Genomic DNA, 13,305 nt, shown 5'->3' on the forward strand with positions numbered 1-13,305 from the left:
TTCTTCACACTCTCTCTCTTTTCTTACCCCTTCCTGTCGTACCGATAAACGTAAATATAAAATGTCCCTACCATTTTGCCATTTTCTCCTAGGTCACTCTTTTGTTGCTTGTGGGCGGTCCTTCCTGGGTTAAAATTTTTACTTTTGCTTGTGCACATTTTTTGTTATCTCTGTTGATGATGCCCGTTGGTATTGCATGAAATCACTTAAAATATTTTTGTATTGTTAACAATTTATTTCATTCTTTGTTTCCGTTAGAGAACGATGTACTATGACTGTTGTGTAACTATATAAAATATATTAAGTTTCTCTTCGGTTGCCGTATTACTTAAATAGAAGAATAAAATATTTTATTGTTTTACCTAGTTCATGGCCAATTTGATAACAGGTTTTACGTTATTATTATTACTACTGCTACTACATTTTCTTACCCGCTATGAATGTTCATGTAACGAATAACTGATGTATTTCTAGATTGTTTCATATATTCAAAAATTTATAATTCATAATATTTTAATATTACGTAACGATCAGTTTACATTTAACTACTTAAATCTTGAGTACATGATACGCCCAACTATATCAGTAATATACGTACAAAGTTATACAAATAAGCGTATTTTTAGCATCCTATGCAGTTTTTTTTTTTTTTTAAGTGGTTAAACAAAGTAGCTACAGTACTTTTCCATTAACAAAGAGGTAACGTCGCTGTGACAGTATATCAAATACCTTTTGTTATTTTGTTCGCCCTTTGTTATAATACGATTCGCTTGCTCCGGGAAAATAAACTTGAAGAATTTTTTTACCTGTAATCTATCTCTGTATTCTTTTTGAAATCCTTTCCTAGGAAGATGTTTATATTTTTGAATTGGATACACCGTAAGAAATAGTTTTATTTGTTAAAATGAACGACTCTGTACTTAGTACAATTTTGTCGTAACTGAAAGAATTAAGATTTATAATTTACTTGTGAAATGTTAAAAAATATTTGCTTGCCGATTTCCTTAGCGGAGTGGTAGCGCTCGGCCTTTCTCTGGAGGTTCCGGGTTCGAATCCCGGTCAAGCATGACATTTTTTATACGCTCCAAAATTTCCATTTCATACTCCCATGCACAACCTTCAAGCATATATGGTGAATCACGTAAAAAAAATTTAATATATATATATATATAAAAGAAAAAACTCCTTTTGTGATTGTGAGAAAATAAAATCAGTCTTGTAGCTTCGTGTGTAACATCTAAATTAATTAATTTTAAATCTAACCGAAGACAGGTCCTAATAGAACATTTTTTTCTGTTTTTTCTAACTAAATATACAGTATTTTCATACTGGCTACTTGAAAGTCCCATCTTTCTTCAAATTAGTAATACCATATCTTCTTTTCCGGTCAATTTTACAATCTATCATTGAGTTTTTATAGATTATTCCATCTTTTGTAAGTATATGTCGGATCCGATCGGCTTCTCTTTTCTTCATTGTAAATATTTTACTTATTCCTTCTTTGACTATTCAGATATTACTCGTTTTTTCCTGACCGTATTTTTATTCGGAAAACCACGTGACCTGTTTGTCAATGTCTGCTACCATGAACGGCTGTAAGCTTCCAGTGAGCTGGAGATAACGGTAAAACGTTAGTCGTATCAGTCGATTGACATTTGTACCCGTGTCGAACGATATCGATTAGGACAAGCGGGATAATTGTATCGTGATACGCGGGAAACGGACTCAGCGCTATCTCATATTTCAGCCCGATTTCACTGATGGAGGGGGCCATCGCCTACCATATCTACAGTCTGGACTACGGTAGGGTTTAGCTGCGCCGTAGCCGCCGGTAGGGATAAACTGGGTTCCTTCTCGATAATAACGTATTGCTCTCTCGATGTCGATTCCCAGTTAAACTTGCTCTGCAGCTACCGATGTTGGCAAATGAAACACTAAATGCTGTACGGCAGTAGAAGAAGATTCCTTGATGAAATTTGACGAGCTATTCGTTAGTTGTGTACTTCCAGCTAGTGATTGTGATTTCGATGCTACAAACATAGTAAATCGGGTGGCGTCTGACACTTCAAGCGAGATGTTGTCATCTTCTGAAGGCGATGATGCCTACAAATCACTGACCGGTTCAAGAAGTTATCGAATCGTTAACTTCCTCTCGACTTTAGGTCTCAAATCGTTTTGCCGCGCCATTAACCCTCGATTTCTACCAAACGATGGACTTTAGTAGGTGGTAACTCAAAAACAAAAAATATGCACCGATGACGATGTTCGCCAATACAGTTTGTAGAAGTAAAGGACGTGTGACAGTCTCGGCAGATGATATTAATATTAATCAGTATAAAAGGTTGAACTTCAACAGCAGATATTCCTGTAGCGTTAGCGAGCCGATCAGTTAGGGCTAATACTGCAATCGTTTCCGAGGCTCTTCATCGATATTTAGGTTTGGTTAATTCGATATTTTTTCCGGACTGTAGAGTCGATGTCACTGCACCGTATCCTGTATGTTTGCCCGACGTACGAAGCTGAACGCTTCAAGATTGATAGGGAGCTCGAGAGAGTTCTTTCTAGATGTACGGGTGAACCGGAAGACTCGAAGAGAATGACACGCACATTCCACGCTAGTCCTTATGTACCAACCCAAGAGGCAAACCGAAGTGAAGTAAAATTAGTAGAAAAGCGGTACTTCATATCAAAACGTCAAATAATAAAGTAATCTCAATATAACCTTCGGCAACGGAAAGGTACCATGACAGAAGATGTTCTGTGAGAAAGAGGAACCAACTAGTATCGACTGCAAATGTAATAATTCGGATTCTGTTATTACAACTGAAAACTTTGTACGGTAAATAAGTTTTATAAGCGTATCGTTTGCGCCGATTAAAAAGGGTATTTTAATCCACCGGGTTGGTCTTGTGGTGAACGCGTCTTTCCAAATCAGCTGATTTGGAAGTCGAGAGTTCCAGCGTTGAAGTCCTAGTAAAGGCAATTAATTTTATACGGATTTGAATACTAGATCGTGAATACCGGTGTTGTTTGGTGATAGGGTTTCAATTAACCACGCATATCTCAGGAACGGTCGAACTGAGACTGTACAAGACTACACTTCATTTACATATCACTTCATATCATCCGTATTCATCTTCTGAAGTAATACCTGAACGGTAATTCCCTTAGGAAAAACAGGAAAAAGAAAGAAGAAAAGGTATTTTATCTGCGGAACTATATTGTAGCACTGGGTCAAAGATATACATACGGTCGCCTAAAATGTGTCCGTGTCTTTTCTGCCGGTATAACAAGCTTCCCTTTTTCCTGTTTTAGCCTCCGGGAATTACCGTTCAGGTATTACTTCAGAGGATGAGTGTAAATGATGTGTAGTCTTTTATAGTCTCAGTTTTATAGACACATTCCTGAGTTGTGTGGTTAATTGAAACCCAACCACCAAAGAACACCGGTATTCACGATCAAATATTCAAATACGTGTAAAAATAACTGACTTTAACTAGGACTTGAACGCTGGAACCCCTGTACTTCCAAATCAGCTGATTTGGAAAGACGCGTTCAACAGTAGACCAACCCGGTGGGTTTGGCATAGCAAGCTTGTCTCATTCATTCCCCACCCCATCGTACGTATTCACGGTATATCCTCTCGAATCAACCAGAGGTACGCAAAATGGGACTACATAACTAACAATAAAACCTTTCATCACTTTACTTTGTTTACATTACTGTAGTAAGAAAAATTAATAAATAATGTTAACTCATACATAATGTTTATGTTTGTAAAAATATAATTATAACCTTTTACTGTTGTACTTTTTTAACCTTTTCCCATCACAATGATCCGCGGTTGATCAGCGCTCCGCGAAAATATGTTGTTGTCTGATTGCCTCCCTTAATAGTCTTATGCTACCCTCTTGTGAAAAAAGTTCAAAACATTACAGTATATTAAAGAGATTTAACAGACAAAAAAAATCGTTACGATTGGATATTTTTTATGCCTTTAACAACAAAAAAATTGAATCGGTACAAAAATTACGATAATTTAATTACAGAATTTTTTTGGGCATTTCTACCGAGTTTTTTATTAGCGAAATTTTTTTTTTTTGCTTTGTGTTTATGAAACATAGTTTGCTGATTTTAAAAATAATACTTTCAGGTAAATCGGTTGAAAGTTGGGCAAAATATGATGAAAAACCCGTCATAAATCACAGATTAGTAACATATGTTAATATAAGTGAAAGTAGATTCAGAAAACTACGTTTTATAAAAAATTCCCACCATTCAAAAAGCGGCTATTCAGATTGACAAAAATCCATTTTTTTGTATACTGTTATTCATTACGAATCGATATGCGTTACATGTTTACCGATATCATTTGTCACAAAATATATTTTTAGACCTCAAGTAAACCCACCGGGTTGGTCTAGTGGTGAACGCGTCTTCCCAAATCAGCTGATTTGGAAGTCGAGAGTTCCAGCGTTGAAGTCCTAGTAAAGCCAGTTATTTTTACACGGATTTGAATACTAGATCGTGGATACCGATGTTCTTTGGTGGTTGGGTTTCAATTAACCACACATCTCAGGAATGGTCGAACTGAGACTGTACAAGACTACACTTCATTTACACCCATACATATCATCCTCAGAAGTATTATCTATACGGTAGTTAGCGGAGGCTAAACAGGAAAAAGACCTCAAGTAAAAGTGACGTATCTATGACCACAAATTCCTTCTTTTTTTGTGTGTGCCGTATATCATAATTTATTATGTGTTTCAATATATCGATATGTTGCTAGTAAGATAAGCTAATTATGTCAATAATAAATAAATCCGTAATCCTCATAGCAATTATAATACACAAGCACAATTCTGAGAAAAAAATGGTCATATTCTTTCTAGTCTAAATAAAACATTTTACATCGTATAAACGTCGTTCAAATTGTGTAATAAAACCGATTCCTTTGTGAATATAAAACAAAATAAGAAACTTAGATGCCATGTAAAATGATTTTGTAACAGCGTTTTAAAACTGACTCCGTACATAACCAGTTCCAAGGCTACATGATCTTGAAAAGGTTTTAAGTAAAAAAAAAGATAAAATATTTACTTTCTTAGTGAAATATAATTTAATTCAAACACAGTATTTATACAGCGTTGTCCATTCCCTACAACTAATAGACGACCTATATTTACCTACTTAACGATTTCTAGTTTTCTTAGAATTTAATCTTCTCTTTTAAGTTTAGATTGAATAATTATACGGTTAACATTTGTTTGCTGACGGTTGTGATTTGAACATTTCGCTATGTCAGCGGTTGTTAACTCTAGATTATGTTTTCTCTTTAATGTAAATAAATGGTTTTGTTATCGTTCTTGACCTTCCACTATTTTTATGTGTTCCTTTCTTATTTTCGTACAGTTAAAAACCGTATGCATGGATTGTGTGTTTAAAAACAAGGAATTACGGCTGATAAAAAAAAAATCTTCCGCTATTCAAATCAGGATTCTTTTCATATAAATTGTATTACAATAATTACCGCCATTCGCGTTGGTTACATTCCACGAATATGGAAATTTTACATGTTTATAGATAAAAGCGGTTACGTTCTTAAATCGTAAACAACTGGATTTGTTTACATATAGAAAAAAAAGTTAAATACGGTTTCATTTAATCGTTGAAAAATTACAAAAAAGGAAACAAATTTCATTATTTGGAAATTTTTGAATTAAAGTATAAATTGTGATAAACTCTGATCAAATTCAAATAACATTTTATAAATTCATTTATTACATTTCTTAACTACATTTTATTATAATTGACACTGAAGGAATTTATTAACAAAATTATTTTAGATTTTACATGACGAATAATAAAAGCATGGGACGACGCCTTTCGTTGTATTGCGTAACAAATTATCAATGAAGTGGTTATAAAATATATTGTACACCACAAACAGAAAACAGATAAATTTATCGTCATTATTAATATAAAATGTTATTTGAATTTAATCGCAAATTAAAATTTAATTCAATAATTTTCAAATAGTAAAATGTTGGTACTTTTCTGTTATTTTTTTTCATTAGTTAAATAATAGCGTATTTTTAAACATATTTTTTTTTTTTAATTTTATTTTATACTTTTTTGTCTCAATAGACTAAAAAAACATTACTGTCGCAATTAGGCAGTGTGTTATTATGAAACTTCTCGTACACAATCTCAGCAAAATGTGTTATTTTTATCATCTTTAAACATACTATACAAATGATTACGTAACTCTATACAATTGTATACAATCGCAGATGGCTTTCTTCTGAAATACGAGGGTAATTTTTTTTCAAGATCCGATCGGTCACCAAATTAAAACCACAGTGAAAATAAAAAATGTTTTATTTGTAACAAATACTTACATAGTAACGCTATTTCTCTACATAGTCGCCACTCCGATTTAGACATTTGTCGTAGCGTAGTACCAACTTTCTAATACCCTCGTCGTAGAACGGAGCCGCCTCTGTTTTCAGCCATGTTTCTACGCTGGTCTGCAGCTCTTGGTGGAATTCATGGAACGTGGCACGACCATCACTGCAGCCTCATACTGCGTGACTCTTCAACGTATACCAAGGGCAATTCAGAATAAGCGGAGAGGAATGTTGTAATCAGGCATTGTCTTTCTCCATGACAATGATCGGCCGCACACTGCAGCTGTAACAAAGAAGCTCCTGCAGCGTTTTTGTTGGGAATTGTTTGATCACCCACCTCATACAGCCCGGATTTGGCTCCATCCGATTTTCACCGCTTTGCTCCCATGAAACGCTGGCTAGGAGCACAACATTTTGGTACAGACATCTAGCTGCAACTTTCTCCTTTAAGTAGCCCCAAAAGAAAAAAAAACGCAAGTAGACAACTCTGGGGAACGTGGAGACCACCGTCCTCTGCTGATAGCTCGTTGTCTGTCTTCTTCAGTTGTTGCACAGTTGTAACGCGATATAGTTTCAATTTTAATTCGTGAAGAATTTTTTACAGCAAGATGTGTATTTAACACCAGATTGTTGGGATAACTTGCATAGTAATATTTTTTGGACCGGCAGTAATTCTCCTTTGATTATCGACAATAGCCTGTGCAGGCCTAACAAAAGGTTGCCTTTTTCATTTGAAACCGATGTACGCCATTTTTTTTTTTTTTTTTACCTAAATCGTGTATGCTAATCTTAGCTGGGATACAGACATTCGGGAATTTTTCTACGTATACTTGACGTGATTCTTCAAATGATCCAGAATAGGCCTCGGTTATAGTTATCCTCTCCTGGGCGAATAAGGCGTTTTACCCAAACACAACTTTTTTCTTTCTTTTTCCTGTTAGCCTCTGGTAATTACCTTTCAAATAATACTTAAGAGGATGATATGTATGAGTGTAAATGAAGTACAGTCTCAGTTCGACCATTCCTAAGAAGTGTGGTTAAGACCCAACCACCAAAGACCAGTGTTATCCACGATCTAGTATTCAAATCCGTGTAAAAATAACTGACTTTACTAGGACTTGAACGCTGGAACTCTCAACTTAGAAATCAGCTGATTTGGGAAGACGCGTTTATCACTAGACCAAGCCGTAAGGTTACACAAACACAACTGCACTGACTAACCACCTGACAAACGGCAGTAACAATCAGTAGTAACATATACGTCCACTAGTCGCGCTAGTTGTGTGAGAGTCTTTCATAAGTAGTGTTGGGTAGCGGTTTCATTATGGATTCGGTTTTTTGTGTTGCTCACCTATATATAATCTATTTTCACATTGCAGGCTATTCATTTTCTTGCGTAGTAGAAAGGCACAGCTGATTGGCATTCTGCGTCGAAGTCTTTCATACGCATAAATATTGTTCGAATTTCCGTTATTTGTAAACTACAAATTTTCAAGAAAAATAGATTTTTTTTTATGAAGTTTTTCTGTTAACACAATGCATTTTCATCGATAAGAAGCATGTGTGCCAAATTTTAGCCTTCTATCTCATCTGAAAGTATGTTAAATATTGCTAACAAAATTCTGACTATTCCGTGCCGTACGACATACTGCACAAAGCTAGTTAAATAAAAGCGGTAATACAGATAAATCCTTACTAAAATACATGTAGATTAAATAAATATTTTTCTCATAGGAATTTTTACATCCAGCCTTATTATGAAACATTGAAATAATGTTCTACAGCGCTAAAACTGTTACAAAATTTTATTTTAAAACAAACAAAAAATTCATCCGTACTGGTTGAGTCTGAAATTGATAGAACGTTCTAGAAAAGGATTAGTTTCAACAACTTTAATCGCTGTCTAGCTAAACTAAAAATTTAATTCAACGACTTGTTATTAATAGGCGTAACTGAAACCTAATTGTAATATCTTCTTCCACGTGGTTAGTTTGAGGGCTTCGTTATCAACTCTTTTAATTCTTTTTCTATAAGGTTTCGATTTTAATTTACAGAAGTTCTTGAATATCTGACGTTTCAGTTTTATTAAAACCTTTACTTACTCGGATATTCGTAGTTGCTTATCGCAAAACCGTACATTCAAGACAGCTGAACAGGCGAATGGCGCCTGTCCAGCGTGAATACTAGGACTTGTTTAAATATTTATAGTTCATTATGCATTGTTCCTCCGTAGGTGCAAGCTTATATGTTTTACATCTAGACTAATGACGTAAGACAGGAGATAAGGTTTTTATTTCAGCGAGTTTGTTCATAATAGTACAGTACAACGTAAAATGTAAACACTCTACTTTAAGTAGCGTAGACTGCATGTAGCTGATAATTATTTATGATGATGTAAACGGTTGAGTTTGGTTCGAAAAAAGCGACGAGACTGTAATACAAGTTAACATCAATTTTCCACAGATTTATCTTATTAACAAATTAGGTGGTAGAGTTTTCTATATACTTCTATAAGAAACATGAAAATACTATCGAAATTGAGGAGAAAAAAGAAAATGCATTATGAATTTTACAGTTTTCTCTTTTTTTTGTCTTCAGTCATTTGACTGGTTTGATACAGCTCTCCAAGATTCCCTATCTAGTGCCAGTCGTTTCATTTCAGTATATAACCCCTACTACCTGTCCCTCCAATATTAAAGCGACTATTCCAGGATGCATTAATATGTGGCCTATAAATCTGTCTCTTCTTTTAACTTTATTTTTTCAAATGCTTCTTTCTTCATCAGTTTTTCTCGTTAAAGGATTTAAAATTATAAAGGTTATTCAAAATTAATTTTGAGTTATCGAGTTTTTTTATTTATTATACTAACGTTCAACAAATTATTGTTAATAAAAATATTGAATTTTAATCGATAAATAATTGTATTTAAAGATGAATATTAGCAAGAGTATTTTTAGAATAAACGTAAAATTCCCTTAAAAAAAAATTGGAAAATATTCTTTTCATATTTTTGTTAAAAAATAACTCGTATAAAAAATTAACAGTAAGCCCGAATAAGAGTAAATAAAACAAAAAAGAATAATGTTAAATTCAGTACTTAAGCCAAATTCCTTGTCTTATATATCAAAATAATTTCATAAATAAATAAATTTATTAGTTCAAGAAATTAAATTATTACAGGAAATATTCAAATTGTTCACAATAAACTGAATACACATTTCATCTCGTGGAGTTATAGATGAGATGGCATTCTCAAGAATTTTTTTAATTTTATTAAATCAACGGTATGTAATAGGTAGTCTAAAAAGTAGTGAGCCGTTTGCGCACGAGATGACTGTAGCGTCCCAAATCTCAGGGTATATGAGTTGCAGTGGGTCAGGCCGAACGTCATTTGACAGCCGGCTGTTCAAGCTAGTAGATGTGCAAAAAGTGTTGAAATTATTTTACTCGGACGTAAGGTATTGCGCCGTGAAAATAAATATACTTTCCGCAAAACTGCGCTACATTTTACAATTTTATTTCGGTAAAGGCGAAAATGCTGCGCAGGCCCGTGAAGATATTTGTACTGTTTACGGGCAAGATACATTATCATAAGTAACATCCCAACCCCGTAGGTGAAGATACACCCGCCTTGTGACGCTTCCGGTCGCGTTTAATTTTATTAAATCAACGGTATGTAATAGGTAGTCTAAAAAGTAGTGAGGCGTTTGCGCACGAGATGACTGTAGCGTCCCAAATCTCAGGGTATATGAGTTGCAGTGGGTCAGGCCGAACGTCATTTGACAGCCGGCTGTTCAAGCTAGTAGATGTGCAAAAAGTGTTGAAATTATTTTACTCGGACGTAAGGTATTGCGCCGTGAAAATAAATATACTTTCCGCAAAACTGCGCTACATTTTACAATTTTATTTCGGTAAAGGCGAAAATGCTGCGCAGGCCCGTGAAGATATTTGTACTGTTTACGGGCAAGATACATTATCATAAGTAACATCCCAACCCCGTAGGTGAAGATACACCCGCCTTGTGACGCTTCCGGTCGCCACCCCCTCCCCCCCCCCGTTCATATCCTTGATGGGCTTTAACGGGAGTCGTCTTTTGCCTTCTAACTTTTTACATGTCGTAGTAATAAGCCAGGCCTCGTTGGGATGCCAGTGATGTAAATGCCTCGGTAGACATATACATCAGTGATTTATAAACTCAGCTTTTGCCTTCGCTGCAGGCCTCATCCGGACATCTTGAATGTCCTACATCGTTGCCCTCTGAACTAGCTAAACGAGTTCGCGGAAGCAGGAACCCCGCGCCTAGTTCTACATTTAATAGAGCCAATTTGTGTGTAAATGTCTCATAAATTCGAGGCAATTGAATAATAACATACCACCAAAAACGTTATTCGCAACATTGAAATTTATTCCTAGTTCCCTTAGTGAACTCAACTTCAGTTCATGCCCTGACTTGGTTTCATTATGGACTCCGGTCTGGGCTATCAGGGACAGGCGGTCAGACCACCTACTCCCACTCAGCTCCGTCGCTGAGTCCCGCGTGACGTTTACTTTCACTTACTACCATCGTCGAGCTGCCGCTACACCTCACGGCTGCATGGGAATCCATTTCCTCGACAGAGCCAAAAGATGGTTCAGTCGCTTTCGTTCTGGAAACTTGGATGTCTAAGATGCTCCTTGTAGTGGATGACCGGTCACAGAAAAAGTGAATGATGGTCTGATAAAAGTCGTGGAAGACCGGTCATGACATCGCCGGTGACCTAAACGTCCATCACCAAACGCTATTAAACCGTTTGGAGAAAGTCGGCCACAAAAAGAAGCTGGACGTTCGGGTATCGCATGATATGACTCAAAAAAATTTACTCGTTCGAATTTCTATCTGCGAATCTGCAGTAAAACGTAACGAAATCGAGCCGTTTTTGAAACGATTGATCACAATGGATGAAAAGTGGATAACCTACGACAACAATGTACGAAAAAGATCTTGATCGAACCGAGGAGAAGCTACAAAGTCTGTGGCAAAGCCCACAGATTGTAATTATGCGGTGGGTTTGGAAGTGTATCGTGCACAACTAGCTTCTGACGCCAGGCAGAACGATAGATTCAAACCTTTACTGTCGACAGTTATCGTGATTGCATCGAGAAATTCAAAATAAACGACCCGAACCGGTCAACAAAGGATGTCGTATACCGATCTGACAACGCCAGACTGTATACATCCTTAAAGACCCGTCAGCGATTGAGAGAACTTGTCTGGGCGGTTTTAATTCATCCTATAGCCTGAACCTTTGGAACCATTAAACTCATTTGTTTTGGTTTCTGCAGAATTGCCGGAATGGTATTAAGTTAGTTTCAAAAGAGACCTGTGAAAATCACCAAGAAGTTATTTAATGACATTAAATTTATATTTTATGGTTACATGTAGGTTGTTTGTAATTAACCCACCGGGTTGGTTTAGTGGTGAACGCGTCTTCCCAAATCAGCTGATTTGGAAGTCGAGAGTTCCAGCGTTCAAGTCCTAGTAAAGCCAGCTATTTTTACACGGACTTGAATACTAGATCGTGGATACCGGTGTTCTTTGGTGGTTGGTTTTCAATTAACCACACATCTCAGGTATGGTCGAACTGAGAATGTACAAGACTACACTTCATTTACACTCATACATATCGTCCTCATTCATCCTCTGAAGAATTATCTAAACGGTTACCGGAGGCAAAACAGGAAAAAGAAAGAAAAGAAAGGTTGTTTGATAAACACATTAAAAAATGTGTTCCTTGACTCGTTTATACAACTAATACGTGCATGATTTCATTTGTGAAGAAATTTTAGCGGAACGCATCATTTTCTGTTACCAATTGGCAAATAATTCATTTCCTGATAATATAATTAAAGTTTTCAAGATTTTGTATCGGTTGCGGGTATTATTTATATAGACAATCATTACGTAATGTTTCTCATTTGACAATGTGTCGAATTTGCAAACAAAAAGATAATCTTTGGGATTTAATAGGTGGACTTTAGTGTATCAGAAGCAATATCTATTCATAATTCTTTATTTCTGGTTCTGATATTGGTATAAGAGATTCTCTTCTCCGTATTTGCCTTAAACTATTTATTAGATAGTCCTCCATTAGCGGGCACAATTTTGGGCAGGAAATTTCTTTCAGTAACTACTTGAGTAAAATAATAACATATTTCTCATTTTTGAAACGATATGGAATTGTTGTTTTACTGTATCTAACTTATTATGTAAATAGTTTTGAAAAAAAAAGAAACTGTTTCACCAAAAGTAAACTCACGAATACACGGCTTTTAAATTATTTAAGAAATATGAATCTAAAAAAAAAAGAAAAAAGCTGACAACAAAGTTTTAATACTTTCCTGGCATTGGTTATTCTTATATAGTGGAAAAATAATGATACGTGAAAAAAGTTACCTAACATTTCTTTTTTTGGGATGGAGTAATTTATGATGAAGTTTTATTATAAGATTATCATTTATATTTAAATAAACCAAAAAAAGTTTTAAAATTTCAAAAAATCATTTTTGTCTGCTCCCCCTCCTTCAAATCACTTTTTTTTTCTATGTTAAACGGAAGAAAATTAAAAAAAAAAAAAAAAATCCACTAAAAATGTACAACCAATAAAATTTACCTATGTATTTTTTTTTTTTTTTTTGGGTGGTGATGAAATTTTATTGTAATATTATAATTAAACATTTTTAAAAATCGATCTTTTTAAACCTTTATCGGCTCCCAAATACAAATATCGCTTATAACATAATTTTTTGGATCACTTACACTACTCCTATGCTTAGAAAGAAATTAAAAAATGCAATAAAAAACAGCTTTTTTCGATTTTTGGGGGAAGGAGGAAGTTTAGGGCAATTTGTTTT

The 13,305-nt window shown here is 35.1% G+C and overlaps 1 protein-coding gene across 1 annotated transcript in view; it reads left to right on the plus strand.

Moving 5' to 3' along the window:
• The window catches only part of Ndf (Nucleosome-destabilizing factor), a 222,280-nt gene that overhangs the window by 120,901 nt on the left and 88,074 nt on the right, over positions 1-13,305 (plus strand). The gene's annotated exons all lie outside the window — the stretch shown is intronic.

The sequence above is a fragment of the Lycorma delicatula genome, chromosome 11 (assembly GCF_047948215.1).
Source record: "Lycorma delicatula isolate Av1 chromosome 11, ASM4794821v1, whole genome shotgun sequence".
Taxonomy (NCBI): Eukaryota; Metazoa; Arthropoda; class Insecta; order Hemiptera; family Fulgoridae; genus Lycorma; species Lycorma delicatula.